This window comes from Lithobates pipiens, unplaced genomic scaffold (genome assembly GCF_037356315.1).
Source record: "Lithobates pipiens isolate NorthernLeopardFrog02 unplaced genomic scaffold, aLitPip1_a1.2 Scaffold_61, whole genome shotgun sequence".
Taxonomy (NCBI): Eukaryota; Metazoa; Chordata; class Amphibia; order Anura; family Ranidae; genus Lithobates; species Lithobates pipiens.
The window spans coordinates 2,513,369-2,533,912 of record NW_027507883.1 but is presented as its reverse complement, the minus strand read 5'-3'; the positions used below and the strand labels follow the sequence as shown (position 1 = coordinate 2,533,912).

Genomic DNA, 20,544 nt, shown 5'->3' with positions numbered 1-20,544 from the left:
GGATGCGGACCAGATGGCCAGGCCCCTTGGCTGAGAAGCAGCCCCACAGCATGATGCTGCCACCACCATGCTTGACTGTAGGGATGGTATTCTTTGGGTCGTATGCAGTGCCATCCAGTCTCCAAACGTCACGTGTGTGGTTGGCACCAAAGATCTCGATCTTGGTCTCATCAGACCAGAGAACCTTGAACCAGTCTGTCTCAGAGTCCTCCAAGTGATCATGAGCAAACTGTAGACGAGCCTTGACATGGCGCTTTGAAAGTAAAGGTACCTTACGGGCTCGTCTGGAACGGAGACCATTGCGGTGGAGTACGTTACTTATGGTATTGACTGAAACCAATGTCCCCACTGCCATGAGATCTTCCCGAAGCTCCTTCCTTGTTGTCCTTGGGTTAGCCTTGACTCTTTGGACAAGCCTGGCCTCGGCACGGGAGGAAACTTTCAAAGGCTGTTCAGCCCGTGGAAGGCTAACAGTAGTTCCATAAGCCTTCCACTTCCGGATGATGCTCCCAACAGTGGAGACAGGTAGGCCCAACTCCTTGGAAAGGGTTTTGTACCCCTTGCCAGCCTTGTGACCCTCCACGATCTTGTCTCTGATGGCCTTGGAATGCTCCTTTGTCTTTCCCATGTTGACCATGTATGAGTGCTGTTCACAAGTTTGGGGAGGGTCTTAAATAGTCAGAAAAGGCTGGAAAAACAGATAATTAATCCAAACATGTGAAGCTCATTGTTCTTTGTGCCTGAACTACTTCTTAATACTTTAGGGGAACCAAACAGAATTCTGTTGAATTGAGGGGTTGAATAATAATTGACCCTCTGAATAAACTTTTCACTATTTAAAAAAAAATTAAACAAAGAAATAAAATTCTTTTTTGCTGCAGTGCATTTCACACTTCCAGGCTGATCTACAGTCCAAATGTCACAATGCCAAGTTAATTCCGAATGTGTAAACCTGCTAAATCTGCAGGGGGTTGAATACTACTTGTAGGCACTGTATGTGGAGCATCCAGGGAGAGGCAGGGACCACCCAAACAGTGAGGGGTAAAGCCTCCAAGGGGGACCGGTGTCAGACAGGAGGATAGCTGTGTCTTGTACAAGTTGGTTAATTAGACAAGTCATCCAGTGTGTTCCTGTGAGCAGCGGAAAGAAAGGTCGGTAAGGATTATGAATGGGTGGGGGCCAGGGAGTGCATAAAACTGCCACCAGATGACCGGGGAAGAGAGGGCAAGGGGATGAAACTCAGATCTGGTAGGTGGGGGCGGGGGTGAGGAGTGTCCCTCATATTACTCACGTTGGCCATACCTTGAAGCTGAGCGCTCTGCATACCCAGCACGTTCTTCTGTATAATCTAGCCTATCTGTACACATTAGCCTGTCTTTTGTACACATTAGTCGGTCCTCTGTATACACTAGTCTGTCTGTATACACTAGTGTATACAGATAAGCTAGATTATACAGAAGAACGTCCTGGGTATGCAGAGATGGAGGCTAGGGTATACAGAGAGAGAGGCTAGAGTATGCATACTTGCTAGTGTATACAGACGGACTAGTGTATACAGAAGACCGGCTAGTTTATATAGGGAGGCTAATGTGTGCAAAAGACAGGCTAGTGTATACAAATAGGCTAGATTATAGAGAAGAACATCTTGGGTATGCAGAGAGAGAGGCTGGGTTACACAGAGAGGCTGGTGTATGCAGACTTGCTAGTGTATACAGACGGACTAGTGTATAGAGAGGCTTGGGTATACAGAGAGCTAATGTATAAAGAGCAGCTAGTGTATACAAAAGACATCCAAGGGTATAAAGAGAGACTCGTGTATGCAGAAGACCGGCTAGTTTATACAGAGAGGCTAAAGTGTACAAAACACAGGCTAGATTATACAGAAAAACGTCATGGGTATGCAGAGATGGAGGCTAGGGTATACAGAGAGAGAGACTGTGTTACACAGAGAGGCAGGAGTATGCAGACTTGCTAGTGTATACAGATGGACTAGTGTATACAGTAGACCGGCTAGTTTATACAGAGAGGCTAATGTGTACAAAAGACAGGCTAGTGTATACAGATAGGCTAGATTATACATAAGAAGGTCCTGGTTATGCAAGAGATGGAGGCTAGGGTATGCAGAGAGAGAGGCTTGGTTACACAGACTTGCTAATGTATACAGACGGACTAGTGTATACAGAGGACCGGCTAGTTTATATAGAGAGGCTAATGTGTACAAAAGACAGGCTAGTTTATACAGATAGGCTAGATTATACAAAAGAACGTCCTGGGTATGCAGAGATGGAGGCTAGGGTATACAGAGAGAGAGTGAGGCTGGGTTACACAGAGAGGCAGGAGTATGCAGACTTGCTAGGGTATACAGAGAGAGAGGCTAGAGTATGCATACTTGCTAGTGTATACAGGGGGACTAGTGTAATACAGAAGACCGGTTCGTTTATACAGAGAGGCAAATGTGTACAAAAGACAGGCTAGTGTATACAAATAGGCTAGATTATAGAGAAGAACGTCCTGGGTATGCAGAGATGGATGGCTAGTGTATACAGATAGGCTAGATTATACAGATAGGCTAGATTATACAGAAGAACGTCCTGGGTATGCAGAGATGGAGGCTAAGGTATACAGAGAGAGAGGCTAGAGTACGCATACTTGCTAGTGTATACAGATGGACTAGTGTATACAGAGGACCGGCTAGTTTATACAGAGAGGCTAATGTGTACAAAAGACAGGCTAGTGTATACAAATAGGCTAGATTATAGAGAAGAACGTCCTGGGTATGCAGAGAGAGCAGTTGGGTTACAAAGAGAGGCTAGTGTATGCAGACTTGCTAGTGTATACCGGTGGACTAGTGTATACAGAGAGGCTTGGGTATACAGAGAGCTAATGTATAAAGAGATGCTAGTGTATACCGACGGACTAGTGTATACAGAGGACCGGCTAGTTTATACAGAGAGGTTAATGTGTACAAAAGACAGGCTAGTTTATACAGATAGGCTAGATTATACAGAAGAACGTCCTTGGTATGCAGAGATGGAGGCTATGGTATACAGAGAGAGAGAGCGAGGCTGGGTTACACAGAGAGGCAGGAGTATGCAGACTTGCTAGTGTATACAGATGGACTAGTTTACACAGAGAGGCTAATGTGTACAAAAGACAGGCTAGTGTATACAGATAGGCTAGATTATACAGAAGAAGGTCCTGGTTTATGCAAGAGATGGAGGCTAGGGTATGCAGAGAGAGAGGCTTGGTTACACAGACTTGCTAGTGTATACAGATGGACTAGTGTATACAGAGGACCGGCTAGTTTATACAGAGAGGCTAATGTGTACAAAAGACAGGCTAGTGTATACAGATAGGCTAGATTATACAGAAGAACGTCCAGGGTATGCAGAGATGGATGGCTAGTGTATACAGATAGGCTAGATTATACAGATAGGCTAGATTATACAGAAGAACGTCCTGGGTATGCAGAGATGGAGGCTAAGTTATACAGAGAGAGAGGCTAGAGTACGCATACTTGCTAGTGTATACAGATGGACTAGTGTATACAGAGGACCGGCTAGTTTATACAGAGAGGCTAATGTGTACAAAAGACAGGCTAGTGTATACAAATAGGCTAGATTATAGAGAAGAACGTCCTGGGTATGCAGAGATGGAGGCTAAGGTATACAGAGAGAGAAGTTGAGTTACAAAGAAAGGCTAGTGTATGCAGACTTGCTAGTGTATACCGGTGGACTAGTGTATACAGAGAGGCTTGGGTATACAGAGAGCTAATGTTTAAAGAGATGCTAGTGTATACAAAAGACAACTAAGAGTAGACAGTGAGGATCGTGTATACACAGAAGACCGGCTACAGAGAAGCTAATTTGTACAAAAGACAGGCTAGTGTATACAGATAGGCTAGATTATACAGAGGAAGGTCCTGGGTATGCAGAGATGTAGGCTAGGGAATCCAGAGAGAGACTGTGTTACACAGAGAGGCTAGAGTATGCAGAAGACCGGCTATTTTTTTTTACAGATAGGCTTGTGTATACAGAAGACAGTCTGGGGAATTCAGTGAGGCTAGTGTATGCAGAGAGGCTGGGACACCGAGACTATTGTAAAAAGAAGGCAGGCTAGTGTATATAGATTACGGGCACCTGTATACAGAAGACAGAGAAGCTAGTCTATATTGAGTGGCTGGTGTACACAGAGACTTTATTTTTTGCTAATGCAACTACTTTTGAAACATATAAAGTGCTTTTTTCATATTTTGGTGCTGTTAAAAAGTGGTGTGTTGTCAGTGGTGATATCAATGTGACAGTTAATGTGGAGAACTACAACTATTCAAAATAGAGCAAAAGAGTGCTAAGTTTATTTTGTTAAGTCATTGACTGATAGACGTTAAGTAATTGGCCGTTATTGGTTTGGCAGTACATGGTTTATTTTGATGTAAGATAGTTTTATTCTCTACTTATAGCCGTGTTTTAGACGACTTTATTATTAGCATTATTCGCATTATTCATATATATTATGCAGAGTGTAAGTATTGCAGTGAGACGATATTGCTTTTAAAAGATTTGTATTATTATACATAGCATTGTTAGCAGACCAATAGGACAATTTACATGGCTTAATATTGCAGAGCGTAATTTATCAGGAAAGAGATTCAAAGCGTTAGTTGCAGTAGCTTCATAAAACTGAGAAATCGTTGCATTACTCTAAATTTAAAATATGTTCCGGCAGCACTGAAAAGACGATATTAGATGAGTGATCTACACATTTCGTTTACTATTTCACTATACCGGCTAAATGTTAATATGTTAATATGTGCTGCGTGTAAGGTAGAAATTAGATGGTTTAGTGTGAGCTGGTTTACCAGGATTTAGAGATAGTAATCTGTTTATACTAGTAATAAATATAGCAAAATAACTATAACGGGTTTAAGTGAAAATACACGAAATAACAGCAACAACGTGTGTAGGTTTTTATCAATCAAGTTCATTACGTGTCTTTAATCATGTAGTGAATATACCCCAATATTGGAGCACAAGGATGAGAAAGCATAATAACTAACAGAGGATGACATGGCAAAAAGACAAACTGCATTAGAAATGTGAATATGAATTAGAGTTGAAATGCCAATCGCCACGGCTACGTACAGCAAAGTGTGAGCTAAGCAGCTAAATATTCTGCAATAGCAGAGATTAAGTATTGCAGTCGAAATGAGATCGGAAGCGTTAGTTGCAGTAGCTCCAAAATGACTGAGAAATCATTTCATTACTCTAAATGTAAAAGTTATCCCGGTAGCACTGAGTGGACTGATATTAGATGAGTGATCGTTCTAGTACAAATTCAGTTTCCTATAGCAGAGAGATACCAGCTAAATGTGAGACGAGCAATTAAACTGTTCACGGTAGCATTGCATTACTCTTAATATGTGCAGCGTGTAAAGAAGCAATAAGATGGTTTTGTATTATCCTAAAATTAGCAGTATACGTAATAAAGGTGAGTAGGTAACCTGGATTTAGACATAGCAAACTCTATAATCTAATTTAGCAAAATTAGAAAAGATAATATTGAGACAGTATATACAGGTCGAGTTTAAGTGGAAATACACAAAATATCTAGCTTACCTTTACATTGTTCAATAGAGTAAATTGACGTAGCTTGAAAATTCCAACGTGTAAATCGTTCCATTAATTATGTTACGCACGAAGACGGCTTACACTGACTGTTTTCCGTTTCCACTGGTCATCGGCATAATGTATCAGTAACCATGAACATTAATAGTGATAGGCAGCTTACATTAGGATGTATGCATGATGTGAATGTAAAATGAATGTAAAATAGTTGCATTATGTGTTATTAATGTAATCAAACTGTATTGTTATGCTTTGCTACTGCAACCACTTCTCAATCAAGTAAACCGTCCCACTGATTTTCTCACATTTTGCCGCTGTTAAAAAATGTGTTGCAAGTGTTATGTGTTACAAATGGTTATCAGTGTGACAGTTAATGTGGAGAAGAAGTAATACACAAAATAGAGTCAGAAAGAGAATCCAATTGCATAGAGGTAGCGAGAGATGGTTGCATTAATCTTAATGTGCAGTGTGTAAAAGGTTTTAAAAAGATGGTTTTGTGTGACTTTTGCTTTAACGTAAAATTAGCTGTAGACATTATAACTTGTTACAATGATTTAGAGATAGTAATCTCTATAAAATAATAATAATAAGTATAGCAAAACAAATTAGGAATATTTTGAGGCAGTATGTATAGGTCGAGATATAGTGAATACACAAAAGGGATCAAGGGATAGTAGCAAAGTCAAGGGATAAATGCAAAGGTACTCTATTTATCAGTAAATTGACGTAGCTTGCAAATTCCAACGTGTAAATCAAGAAGACGGCTTACACTGACTGTTTTCCGTTTCCACTGGAAAGAGAATCCTATTGCATAGAGGTAGCGAGAGATGGTTGCATTACTCTTAATGTGTAAAGGTTTTAAAAAGATGGTTTTGTGTGAATTTTTCTTTAACGTAAAATTAGCTGTGGACATTATAACTATGGTTAGGTTTACAATGATTTAGAGTTAGTAATCTCTATAATATAATAATAATAAGTATAGCAAAACAAATTAGGAAAATATTGAGGCAGTATACATAGGTCGAGATAACGTGAATACACAAAAGGGATCAAGGGATAGTATTGTCAAAGTTGCAAAGTCAAGGGATAAATGCAAAGGTACATTATTTAAGAGTAAATTGACGTAGCTTGCAAATTCCAACGTGTAAATTGTTCCATTAATTTTGTTACGCACGAAGACGGCTTACACTGACTGTTTTCCGTTTCCACTGGAAAGAGAAACCTATTGTATAGAGGTAGCGAGAGATGGTTGCATATGGCAGAAAGACGGCTTACACTGCTTTTCTCACATTTTGCTGCGGTAAAAAGAAATGTTTTGTCACTGTGTTTTAACTGTGACAGATAAGGTGTGGAGAAAAAGAAGTAATACAGAAAATAGAGTCAAACAGTGGAAACGTTAAAAAATACAATTTGTATACGATTTTGGTATAACTGAGGTACAGGGCAATTACTGTAGTATGACTTGCCAATGTTTATCATGTCTTGTTTATATCACACAAAGATGTATACAGTCTGACTAATTATATATGACTGTGCCAACTATTGTTAATAAAAAACGGAGTTTAAAAAAAAAAAAACAGTGGAAACGTTTATTTGTCATGACAGCTGATACTGGTTGAGCAATAAAACTGTTTTATTAAGATGTAAGACTAGTTTTATTCTCTACATATTGTTGTATAATATATGCGACCAATAGGACATTTAAATGGCTTAATATTGTAGGGAGGAAGTATCGCTGTTCAAAGGTTGAAAGCTTAGCTTGAAAATGGCCGAGAAATAGTTGCGTTAGTCTAAATTTAAAGGATATGCCGGTACCAATGAGAAAGCTTATTGATTGACTAGTTGATCTTTGCATTACACAATTCTATTATTATTATTATTATTATTATTATTAAGATCATAGTGCAGAGAGATACTCAGTTAATGTCAGAGATACTCGGTCAATGTCAGAAAAGCAATAAAACTGTTTACATCGTTAGAGAGCGATGGTTACATTACTCTTAGTATGTGCAGCATGTCTGGTAGCAAATGGATGGTTTTGAGAACATTTTGCATTAAGGTACAAATAGCGGTAGAAGTGAATAGATTTAAGCGGATTTTGAGATAGTACTCTCCATTTCTAATAAGAAATAAAGAAAAATAAGTCAGGATGGTGTGTCAGGACTGTCACATACTCACAGTCCCGGTACAAATATGCAAAATAGAGCAAAAGAGTACATGGTTTATTTTGATTTATGATAGTTTTATTGCATGCTTGATGTGGATGATTAAAATCGTGTAGTGATCTATATTTAGCACAAGAATGAAAAGGCATAACATGGCAATGAGACAAACTCCATTAGAGATGTGAGCTAGATGAAATGATGAAATGTCTCTGTATAGCCCAGATTGTCTTCTGTTATCACTTAGCCTACCCTCTAAATTCACTAGCCTCTCTATATACACCAGCATGTTTACACTAGCCGGTCTTCTGCATACAATAGCCTGTCTTCGATATACACTAGCCTATGTTCTGAATACACTAGCCCGTCTTCTGTCTTCTGTATGCCCTAGCCTGTCTTCTGTATACATTAGTCTCTCTGTATAAACTAGCATCTCTGTATACCCCAAACTGTCTTCTGTAAAAACTTGTCTCTCTTTATAGCCTGTCTAGCCTTTCTTCTGTACACACTAGCTTCTCTGTATACACTAACCAGGCTTCTATATACAATAGCTTCACTCTATGCACTAGCCTCTCTGTATAATCTAGCCTCTCTATATACCCTCTCTCTATATATAGTGTTCTGCATCTCCGTAGTGGTAGCCTCTCCGTAGAAGCCAGCCTTTATTCTGTATTCACTAGCCTTTCTTCTGTATGCTGTAGTCTTTTATATATACTAGCTTCTCTGTACACCCTTGCATCTCTGTAATACACTAAATCCTCTGTATACCACAGCCTGTCTTCTGTATACACTAGACTGTAAACACTAGCTAGAATACACCAGCCTGTCTTCTGTACCCACTAGATTCTCTGTATACACTACCCAGTCTTCTGTATACACTGTCAGCTTGGATGTATACCCAAGCCTGTCTTCTGTATACACTAGTCTCTCTATATCCACTGTCCTATCTGTATACACTCGACTCTCTCTATACACTAACCTCTCTATATACACTAACATCTTTGTATATACTAGCCTCTCTTTAAATTAGCCTCTCTGTGTACCCCAGCCTCATTGTTTACTCTAGCATCTCTGTATACTCAAGCCTATCTGCATTCACTAGCCTGTATTCACTAGCCTTATATATACTAGCTTCCTGCTTCTCTGTACACCCTTGCATCTCTGTACACTAGACTCTCTGAATACACTAAACCCTCAGTATACCACAGCCTGTCTTCTGTATACATTAGACTGTAAAAACTAGCTAGAATACACCAGCCTGTCTTCTTTACCCAATAGACTCTCTGTATGCACTACCCAGTCTTCTGTATACACTGTCAGCTTTGATGTATACCCAAGCCTGTCTTCTGTATACACTAGTTTCTCTATATGCACTGTCCTTTCTGTATACTCTCGACCTTCTCTATACATTAACCTCTCTATATACACTAACATCTTTGTATATACTAGCCTCTCTTTAAATTAGCCTCTCTGTGTACCCCAGCCTCACTGTTTACTCTAGCATCTCTGTATACTCAAGCCTATCTACATACACGAGTCTTCTGTATTGTGTATTAACTAGCCTTTCTTCTGTATGCTGTAGTCTTCTATATATACCAGCATCTCTGTACACCCTTGCATCTCTGTAAACACTGTGTAAACTAGCCAGTCTTATGTATACACTCGCCAGCTGTATACACTAGACTCTCTGAATACACTAAACTCTCTGTATACCACAGCCTGTCTTCTGTATACACTAGACTGTAAAAACTAGCTAGAATACACCAGCCTGTCTTCTGTACCCACTAGACTCTCTGTATACACTACCCAGTCTTCTGTATAGAATGTCAGCTTTCATGTATACCCTTTCTGTATACACTAGCTTCTCTATATGCACTGTCCTTTCTGTATACACTCGACTCTCTCTATACACTATCCTCTCTATATACACTAACATCTTTGTATTTGTCTTTAAACTAGCCTCTCTGTGTACCCCAGCCTCACTGTTTACTCTAGCATCTCTGTATACTCAAGCCTATCTACATACACGAAACCTGTATTCTGTATTCACTAGCCTTTCTTCTGTATGCTGTAGTCTTCTATATATACCAGCTTCTCTGTACACCCTAGCACTGTAACAGTACTAGGTTCCTGTATTACAGAAACAGAACACCAGCAATAAGGTGTATACTGTGCAGGAGGCACACAACACCGACTCTAACTTCTGCACTGCAGATGCATGTATTGCAGAAATTGAACACCAGTAATAAAGGGTAGCTTCAGGTGTGTACTGTGCAGGAGGCACATAACACCCACTGTAACAGTGCTAGGTTCCCAAGCAGTAAAGACACTGTCCCTGCCTATCGTCCTCTTTCCCTGACCACCGCAACACACTATACAAGGCCGCCATGCTGGCGGCCTTATATAGTGTGGGGTGTGTACTAAACCCCCCTGAGCTATAATTGGCCACAGGAATCCTGCCTGTGGTGAATTGTGGCTCTCCTCACACAGGATGTCACATCTGTTCTTATTATATAGAACCTATTATGCTCCTCGTAAACTTTTTCAGTTTGGCCGAACGGCCGGACGCAAGTTGCCCCCGGTGCGGGAACATGGGGGGAGACATGATGCACATGTTTTGGAGATGCCTGAAGTTGATCCGCTACTGGACAGAGGTGACAGGAACCATTGATCGGGTGGTTGGAACCTCCACCAGGATGGAGGCGAAGTATTGTCTCCTGGGATTAGTTGAAGGAGTTGGAAACCCGGGAAGTAGCCAGATGGCAGTTCTGAGATGCCTATTTCAGGCAAGGAAACTGATTGCCCAACCCTGCTTAGCCTCCAATGTTGGCAATGACTTGGTTTTTTTCGCTTGTTTCCGAAGATGACCATGTTGGCGTTTGTCAAGATGGTTGAGAGTGCCCGAAGAGATCGCCTATGGCCCCATCACCTTGAAAGTGCCTGATCTTGTCTGATCTCGGAGGCTAAGCATTGTCGGGCCTGATTAATAACTGGATGGGAGACCAACTGGGAATACCAGGTGCCGTAGCATTCTTTTTATGTTGTTGGCGTTGACATGTTTTTTTTTTTCCGCTTGTTTCCCAAGGTGATCATCTTGGCATTTGTCAAGAGGGCTGAGAGAGCCCAAAGAAATCTCCTACGGCCACATCCCCCTGAAAGCGCCCGATCTCATCTGATCTCAGAGGCTAAGCAGGGTCCGGCCTGGATAGTACCTAATTAAAGGTGCCGTAGGAATCTTTTTATATTGTTGGCTTTGACCTGTTTTTCTTTCGCTTGTTTCCCAAGGTGACCATTTTAGCATCAGTCAAGAGTTTTGAGTATGTCCCAAAGCGTTCGCCTGAGGTCACATCACCCTGAAAGCGCCCGAACTCAGAGGCTAAGCAGGGTCTGGGTCAGATGGGAGACCGCCAGGGTCTATGTTGTTGGCGTTGACCTTTTTTTTTTCACTTGTTTCCCAAGATAACCATCTTGGTATTTGTCAAGAGGGTTAAGAGTGTCTAAATAGAACACCTATGGCCACATCACCCTGAAAGTGCAGAATCTCATCTGATCTCGGAGGCCTAGCAGTGTACGGCCTGGTTAATACCTGTATGGGAGACCATCTGTGAATACCAGGTGCCGTAGGCTTCTTTTTATGTTGTTGGCTTTGAACTGTTTTTTTCGCTTGTTTCTCAAGGCGACCATCTTGGCGTTTGTCAAGAGGGTTGGCCGTGTCTTGAAGAGAACGCTTACGGCCACATCACACTGAAAGCACCCGATCTCATCTGATTTCAGAGGCTTAGCAGCATCAGGCCTGGTTAGTACCTGGATGGGAGACTGCCTGGGAAGACCAGGTGACATAGAAGAATCTGGTCTGGTTAGTGTCTTGATTGGGAGATCGCCTGGGAATACCGGATGCCGTAGGATTCTTTTTATGTTGTTGGCTTTGACCTGTTTTTTTTCCCTTGTTTCCCAAGGTGACCATCTTGGCATTTGTCAAGAGGGTTAAGAGTGCACAAAGAAATTGCCTACGGGCACAACACCCTGAAAACGCCCAATCTCGTTTGGTCTCAGAGGCTAAGCAGGATTGGGCCTGGTTTGTACCTGGATCGGAGACCGCCTGGGTTTTCCAAATGCTGCAGGCTTCTTTTTATGTTGTTGGCGTTGACTTGTTTTTTTTGTTTGTTTCCCAAGGTGACCATCTTGGCGTTTGTCAAGAGGGTTGAGCGTGCATTTGATCTCAGAGGCTAAGCAGGGTTGGGACCTGGTTAGTACCGGGATGGGAAACCGCCTGGGATTTCTCGATGCCATAGGCTTTTTTTTTAAGTTGTTGGCATTGACTTATTTTATTTTTTTTGTTTTATTCTTTTATTAAGCATAAGTAGAACAATATAAATATAACAGTCAACCATACAGCATGACCCAGGGTCACAATTACATGCTAACAAAAAATAGGCAGCCAAATAACTCTGGGTTCTCAGAGGGGAGTCCTACAGTTTCATGCAGAAAATAGAGAAACCCCACCTCCGACATGTAGTACAGTATAACTAGTGCAGCTCCGTTCGGACAAATGTAATCATGGAGAACCACTGGGACCACAGCGAGCCAGCTTATCATGACCTACGTGAACCAGAGCAAAATATGAGCCGGTCATGTCCAGAACCCTGGGGTTCTTCTGGGTCCCGAAGGCTAGTAAGGAGACAAGGCATAGTCAAAAGGGAGGACGGGGGAAGAAGAGAGTGCAAAGACGGAGAGAGAGGAGGTGGGGGGATGGCGACGGGGAAAAAAAGAAAAATAAAGACAAAAAGGAGGGGGGGAATGCCACCCAGGGCAGACATGGCCTACGTAGGTAAACGTTAGATGTTCAGTCGTTTTCTGGGACGGAGGCACTGCTCACCTCCCGAATGTAGTCTCGAGTACCAGTAAAATACCTCCAGGGCCTCCATGTAACACTAAATGCCTCTTCAGTGTTGTGAAGGGTGGCGGTCAATTCTTCCATCCGGAGAATATGATTGACTTTGGAATACCACAGCACCTTGGATGGGGGCTGAGGCTGCCTCCACAGTGCGGGAATGCAGGCCCGGGCGGCATTCAGGAGTTGCATCGTGAGGGTTTTTTTGTATTTTCGAACAGGCTGTTCGGTCAAGTGTAGAAGGCACGCTACTGGGAACCCAAAAGTTCCTCAAGGTCGGGCATGCCCAGAAAAGGTGTCCCATGGTCCCCATATCTGAATTTCACCTCCAACAAACATCCGGGATCGATCTATCCATTTTATTCAGAAGGTATGGGACTCTATACCAGCGTGAGACTATCTTGTATCTTGATATTGGTTTGCGATGGAAGCTTTATGTACTAAGGTCAGGATCTTCCCTATCTGTTGTGGGGTAAATGTGATGCCTAAGTCCCTCTCCCATTTGTGGATAAATGGTGGGGGTCGACTCCTCCTCCTGACTACTCAATAGGTTGTACAGGAGGGAGAGGGTGTGTCGCACAGGTTCCCTTTTGTGACAGATGGATTTATAGGGTGTCAGGTCTCTAGGAGTGTAGGGGGCCCTTTGTATGGCCAGAAGAAAGTGACGAAGTTGATAAGCACTAAACAAGTCAAGCGGAGGGTCAGAAAGCTTGGCGACCGTTTACGTGGTCGGGAGCCCTCCCGTGGGCCACACCTCTCCCAGACGCTGTTTCCCCACCACTGTCAACTGTCGCAGTTTCTTGTTGGTAAATCCCGATGGGAAGTCTGGATTACCTATAACCGGAGTCATTGGTGATGGCAGGGGAGCAATGTGTGTGCAGCGGAACAACCTCCGCACAACAGCCAACGTAGCTCCCACTACGGGGTGACCTCTGAGGTCTTTTGGTAGGGAGGACAGGAGCCACGGGGAGGTCAATAGGGGAATGGATCCATCCTCAATCTCCATCTCCACCCACTGCTTGTGTGGGCCATTACAATGCCAATCAACGACTCTCGCTAGCAGAGTCACTCTGTAGTATTGTCTGAGATCTGGGAGACCCAGACCCCCCTTGTCCTTTGGTCTGGCAAGCAATTGCAAACGGGCTCTGGGCGGTTTGCGCGCCCAAATAAAGTCCCGGAGCAGCACCTACAGTTGTCTGAAAAAAATTGGGGGTAACCGGATCGGTAATGTCTGGAACATGTATAAGATCCGAGGGAGGGCCATCATTTTGAATGCATTACAGCGCCCAAACCAGGTCAGTGTTAAAGCATGCCAGTTTCCCAAATCAGATTTCAGTCTATCCAGGAGAGGGACAAAATCAAGCAGGTACAATTGCGCTAAATCGGCTGCGATGTCAACGCCCAGTTAACGTATAGATTTTTCAGCCCAGTAGAATGGAAAAGAGGAGCGGAGCCTCTTGGCCTCACCATCCGGGACCGATATATTCAATACAGCCGACTTGGCGCAATTGTTTTTATAGTTTGATAGGCTGCCGTGTCGCTGTAGAGACGCAAGTATTTTGGGAAGCAAAATGTGTGGATTGGAGACGGAAAAAATTAGATCATCAGCGTACGCCGCAATTTTGTGGTGTGCCGAGGGTTTGGATATGCCAGTAATATTCGGGTCATTCCGAACGTGACACATAAGTGGTTCCAGTGTCAGAATTAAAATTAGGGGAGACAGAGGGCACCCCTGCCTCGTCCCATTAGTGATGGGGAAAGAGTCCGAGCACCACTCGGTCACCCGTACCGCTGCCGATGGCGTGGAGTAAAGCGACATTACCCAGCTCATCATGTTGGGGCCAAGACCTATATGTTCCAGGGTGGCCTGCATAAAGTGCCAGGCCACCCTGTCAAAGGCCTTCTCCGCGTCCGTTGACAACATAAGCAAGGGCCTTCCCTGTACATGCGCCGCATGGATTAAATTGAGGACTCGGGCCGTATTGTCTCTAGCTTCCGACTTATTTTTATTTTTTTGCTTGTTTCCTAAGGTGACCATCTTGGCGTTTGTCAAGAGGGTTGAAAGTGCCTGAAGAGATTGCCTACGGGCACATCACCCTGAAAGCACCCGATCTCGTTTGATGTTGGAGGCTAATAGAGTCGGGCCTTGTTAGTACCTGGATGGGAGACCGCCTGGGAATACCAGGTGTCGTAGACTTCTTTTTATGTTGTTGGCGTTGACCTGTTTTTTTTTCGCTTATTTCCCAAAGTGACCATCTTGGTGTTTGTCAAGAGGGTTGAGAGTGCCTGAAGAGATTGCCTATGGCCACATCACTCTGAAAGCACCCAATCTCATCTGATCTTGGAGGCTAAGAAGAGTCGGGCCTGGTTAGTACCTGGATGGGAGACCACCTGGGATTACCAGTTATTGTAGGCTTCTTTTTATGTTGTTGGCGTTGATTCGTTTTCTTTTTTTTGCTTGTTTCCCAAGGTGACCATCTTGGCATTTGTCAAGAGGGTTGAGAGTGCCCAAAGAGATCGCTTACAGCAGCATCACCCTGAAAGAGCCCTATCTCTTCTCTTTTCTGAGGCTAAGAAGGGTTGGGCCTAGTTAGTACCTGGATGGGAGATGGCGTTGGAATACCAGGTGCCGTATTCTTCTTTTTATGTTGTTGACATTGACCTGTTTTTTTTTTCACTTGTTTCCCAAGGTGACCATCTTGGCATTTGTCAAGAGGGTTGAGAGTGCCCGAAGAGATCACCTACAGCCCCATCACCCTGAAAGCGCCCAATCTCGTCTGATCTCGGATGCTAAACAGTGTCGGGCCTGGTTAGTACCTGGATGGGAGACCGCCTGGGAATACCAGGTGCCATAGGCTTCTGTTTTTTTTGTTTTTTTATTTAGTAGTATGCGACATACAATGCAAAGGCAACTTCACAGAATGTGTGATACAAATAGTTATAAACAAACGATCATATTGCATGGATATCAGAGCCAATGGTAAGAAGTCTGAGGAGAATAGCACGTGTACAGCTTTGCGGTCATATCAAGATGAGATTAAAGCTCCATCTCGTTGGGATCCTCTACCACTTAAAATATTATTGATACTAGCCCTGCTACCCTCGAAGAGTTTAGATATCCATAGATAGGGGAAGAGTATTGTGTAGTAGTCAAATGGGGTCGGAACATACCATTTTCTTTTCCCTTTTTTGAGTTAAGAAGGGAGATAGTAGAACTGAAAGGAGGGAGAAGGGGAAAGAGAAGATTGGGGAAGGAAATGGCAGAAAAGGAAAAGAAGGGGTAAGGGGGTGTCGTGGGTAGAGTGGATAGGGTGGGGTCGGGTGGGGTCCCCTCCCAGGGAGCAAGAGACGCCCTCGGCTCACCAGCTCATCAGCTGTCCAACGTTTGGAACAGCGATCTCCAACGATCACCATGAGCTTACTATGTCTCGCGGAGGTATTCTTCCGAAAAGCGAAACTGGGTCCAGTAGAACCATCTATTCCCATGCTCCTCCGTTTTATCCCTCATTGTGGCAGTCAGGTCTGCCATTCGTTCAATATCATTTACCCTTGCGAACCACTAGGTCACCATTGGAGCAGATTGCTCTTTCCACTGACTTGGGATGCAGGCCCTAGCTGCATTGAGGAGATGTTTAAGTAAGGACTTATGATAACGCTTTCTCGACATAGGAGTTAGATTGAGAAGAACTGCTGCGGGATCATTGGCTAAGGAAATGTCTGTGAACTTGCGGATGAGTCTCAGGACAGGCTGCCCGATTGTTTGTAATTTAGGGCATTCCCTGAAAATGTGGAGAATGGTGCCAATCTGTTGCCCACAGCGACAGCAGCGGTCAGATTGACCGGGGAATATTTTGGCCAACACCACCGGTGTACGATACCAGCGTGTGATCAGCTTATATGAGATCTCCTGATATTTACTGCAGAGTGACGACTTATGGGCGAAAAAGAGTATTCTGTCCTTCTGTGGTTTGGAGAATGTAGTTTGTTAGTCCCTTTTCCATTTAGCTAGGAAAGGTGGATCCGTGGAGGATTGTGCGTCTGTCAGGATTTGGTAGGACCTAGAGAGGGAACCACGAATTGGGCCATCATCCAGGCAAAGTTCCTCGAAGGGGTGGAATTGGCTAGAGAAGAACGAATGGTTAGGTAGTGATCTGAGGAAATGGATTAGCTGTCTAGCTCTCCAGCTATCCAATGCAACAGGTACTTGCTCTAGCAGTATGGTCCCCATGGGAATCAAGCCCGTGGGTCCAAGAAATAGGGCTGCTCTCAGAAGCCCTTTCGGGGCTTGCCTGGTAAAGGCCTGGTCAGACAGGCCCGGAGGGAATCTAGGATGTCCAATAATTGGGGTCATAGGAGAAGGGAAGTTAGTCAGGTGGGAAAGATGAAAAAAACTATCCATCTCGGCGAGCGAGGGGCCAATTAACGGGTGAGTAGTCACACAGGGCTCCAATGGCCTCCCCGCCCAAGGCAGACCAGCCAGTGGAACCCGCGCCTTCTCCTGCTCTAGCTTGACCCATAGCTTCAGTTCCCCATGCCGGTGTCTTATCACATATGGTCCCCCATCGGATAGTGTCCGCTGTGTACTGCGCATGCGCAGTACACAGCAACACAGATTCCGAAAATTGCCGAGCATGAACGGCGCCTGCGCACTGAGTCCAGGTTCTATCCCCACTATCCAAGTGGACATAGAGTAAGAATATAAAAGAGCCGAGCGCAGCGAGGCCGAGCCCGAAGGGTGGCGAGCGAAGCTCGCCTGCGAGGGGCCCTCTAATATTCACAACCCTATGTCCGCTTGGATGGTGGGGCTACCACCTCCACTCTCCGCGCAGGCGCCGTTCAGCTTCGGAGATTTTCCGAAGCTTCGTCTGCTCCGTACTGCGCATGCGCAGTACGGTGCGGACACTATATCATGGCCGGACAGTATATGGCAGAACACCGGCACCAGTCAACCACCGGTGTCATGTGCGTTGCTGTGTAATATAGAGCAGGGTCCGGGCAGCCAATACCTCCCCGCAATTTCGGTCGCAATAGCATTGCCCTACCAATACGCATATGTTTCCCGCGCCAGAGGAACTTGATAAAGATTGAGCGAACCGCATGAAAGAAAGTCTGGGGTATTTTGATAGGTAAGGCTTGTAGTAGATAGAGAAGTCGTGGCATCGCGTTCATCTTCAACACATTACAGCGTCCGAACCATGACAGAGCTAGTGGGTCCCATCTTTTAAGGTCCGCTGTAAGCCCATAGGCTTCTTTTTATGTTGTTGGCTTTGACCTGTTTTTTTTGCTTGTTTCTCAAGGCGACCATCTTGGCGTTTGTCAAGAGGGTTGGGCGTGTCTTGAAGAGAACGCTTACGGCCACATCAACCTGAAAGCACCCAATGTCGTCTGATTTCAGAGGCTAAGCAGCGTCAGGCCTGGTTAGTACCTGGATGGGAGACTCCCTGGGAAGACCAGGTGCCATAGAAGGATCTGGTCTGGTTAGTGTCTTTTTTTTTTTTTATTCTTTATTTACGGATTGCAGGTAATACAGAGACAAACTGTAAAAGACATAGATCCCTCAGTTTTCCAGGTTAACAAAAATACATAGTTAATACTTCGTGGGGGACCGGGGGAAACCTAACAACTTATGTCAGCAGCAGCCCCAGCCGTAGCTAGGCCACCACATTATCCCACTCTAATGATCTGGCACCCTAGTGTCTACTTATAAACCAGGGCAGTCCGCGGGGCGATCCCCCTCAAGGCCCAGACTGAGGGGCCTCTAACATCGGTCACCTTCATTCTATTGGTCAAAGAGCTCAGCCGGGACCACCCCGAGGGCCGCCAACCCCTGGCTGGGAAATCGAGGGAACAAAACGAAAAGATCCTTGCAATCACCATGTATTTTAATTATACTTGGGAGTTAGGGGGTAGGGAAAGAGGGGGGAGCAAATGGGCAGGAGAAGGGGATGGGGTAGAAAGAATGAAAGTTATAGGGGGCTAACAGTGCTACGAGGCAGACGGGGGAGAGAGTGAACCAGGGTGGTATACGAGAAGGGAGAGAAAGAAAGAGGACTCCGATGGGTTCCCACGGCCGGACCCTTCCCTCTATACATGTGCCAGAGCCTACAGATAGGATCTGTATGCGTCGGAAAACCTGAACAGGCTCCAAGTCAACCAACAAGCAGTGTGCTCTTCCTCCCTGTTGCCTAACGCTGATGTGAGCTGTTCCATACGGTAGATGTCGCAAACTCTTGCAAACCAGTGAGACACCAGTGGAGCGGCCTGCTGTTTCCACATGCTAGGTATACATGCCCTGGCCCCACTCAGAAGATGTTTTAAGAGAGATTTATGGTACTTCTTGCTCGAGAGTGGGGTCAGATTGAGGAAGATCGCAGCTGGGTTGTTCTGGAGATCAATAGCCGTGAGGTCATAAATGATATTGAGAACCTGTCTCCAGAAATGGGCCAGTTGAGGGCATTCCCAGAAGATATGTAGTAACGTGCCGGCTTGTTCACCGCATCTCCAGCACAAAGGGCTGTGACCGGGAAACATAGCCGCCAGGACAGTGGGGGTCCTGTATCATCGGGTCAAAATTTTATAAGCTATTTCCTGGTATTTGCTACATAGGGATGACTTGTGCGCAAAAAGAAGCGCGCGGTTCTTCTGGTCTGGCGAGAGCCGGACATGCAGGTCTTGCTCCCATTTTTCCACGAACACCAGGTTACCCTGGGAGAGTTGGTCCAGTAGGATGCGATATGACAGGGAAAGAGACCTTCGGGTCGGTCCCTCTCCTGAGAATACCTCCTCAAACGATGTTAGGGGTCTGCGGAATTCGCCACTGTTTGGCAAAGATTTCAAGAAGTGGGAGAGTTGGGAAAGCTTCCACTGTCCCAGGGCCGTGGTTGCTAACGCCTCGTACATAGTGGAGACCGCTGTCCACGTCCTAGGGCCAAGAAAAGAAGAGGCCCGCACAAGGTCCCAGTCAGGGTCGAGGCGGAAAGACTTTTCTGTCATGCCGGGTTCAAAGCGTGGGTGTCCAATAATAGGAGTCATGGGCGAAGGGAAACTGGGCACGCCCGTCAGGGTAAAATATCTGTCTAGCTCTTGTAACGTTGGCTCAATGTGTGGGTGTGCCCGCGTCGCTCCCGACCAGCCCGGTCCACTCCAGGGCAAACCCTCAAGTGGAAATGGTACTGATTCATGCTCCAGACGAACCCACAGCTTATCCTTCAGGTGTCTGCACCAGTCAACTACTCTGTTCATGTGCACCGCCGTATAGTACCATGCCGGATCTGGGAGGCCAATCCCTCCCTTGTCTTTTGGTCTGAGCAGTAATGTTCGGCTGAGTCTTGGAGGCCTGCCCTGCCATACGTATCGAATAAAGATGGAGCGCATGGCTTTAAAAAATGATTGGGGGATTTTTATCGGTAAGGCTTGTAATAGGTACAAGAGTCTGGGCATTACATTCATTTTGAGCACATTGCATCTCCCAAACCAAGAGGTCGCCAACTTTGACCACCTCTCTAGATCTACGGCAATTTTTTTTAGAAGCGGCTGGAAATTCAATTGGAAAATCAGATGTGGGTCCGGGGGAACCTTGGTACCCAGATATTGTATAGCCCCAGTTGCCCAACGAAAGGGAAAATTAGTGCTTAGATTCGTCTGGGCATTGGTAGACAGGGAGACGTTGAGTGCTTCCGATTTCTGTAAGTTAATTTTAAAATTTGACAGGGTGCCATATCGTCTTATTTCCGCTAAGAGATTCGGCAATGTAATGTGAGGCTCTGAGACATAGAACAAGAGGTCATCTGCAAAGGCTGCGACCTTATGGTGGTGTGAGGGGGTGTCCAGTCCCTTGATGTCTATGTTCTGCCTGATGTGGTGCAGC

The 20,544-nt window shown here is 44.7% G+C and overlaps 2 pseudogenes; both read left to right on the top strand.

Annotated features, from left to right (window-relative positions):
- Positions 1-14,974: 14,974 nt before the first annotated feature.
- On the top strand, positions 14,975-15,093 carry LOC143958374 (5S ribosomal RNA; annotated as a pseudogene).
- A 323-nt stretch (positions 15,094-15,416) lies between these two features.
- Positions 15,417-15,535, top strand: LOC143958450 (5S ribosomal RNA; annotated as a pseudogene).
- Positions 15,536-20,544: the final 5,009 nt, after the last annotated feature.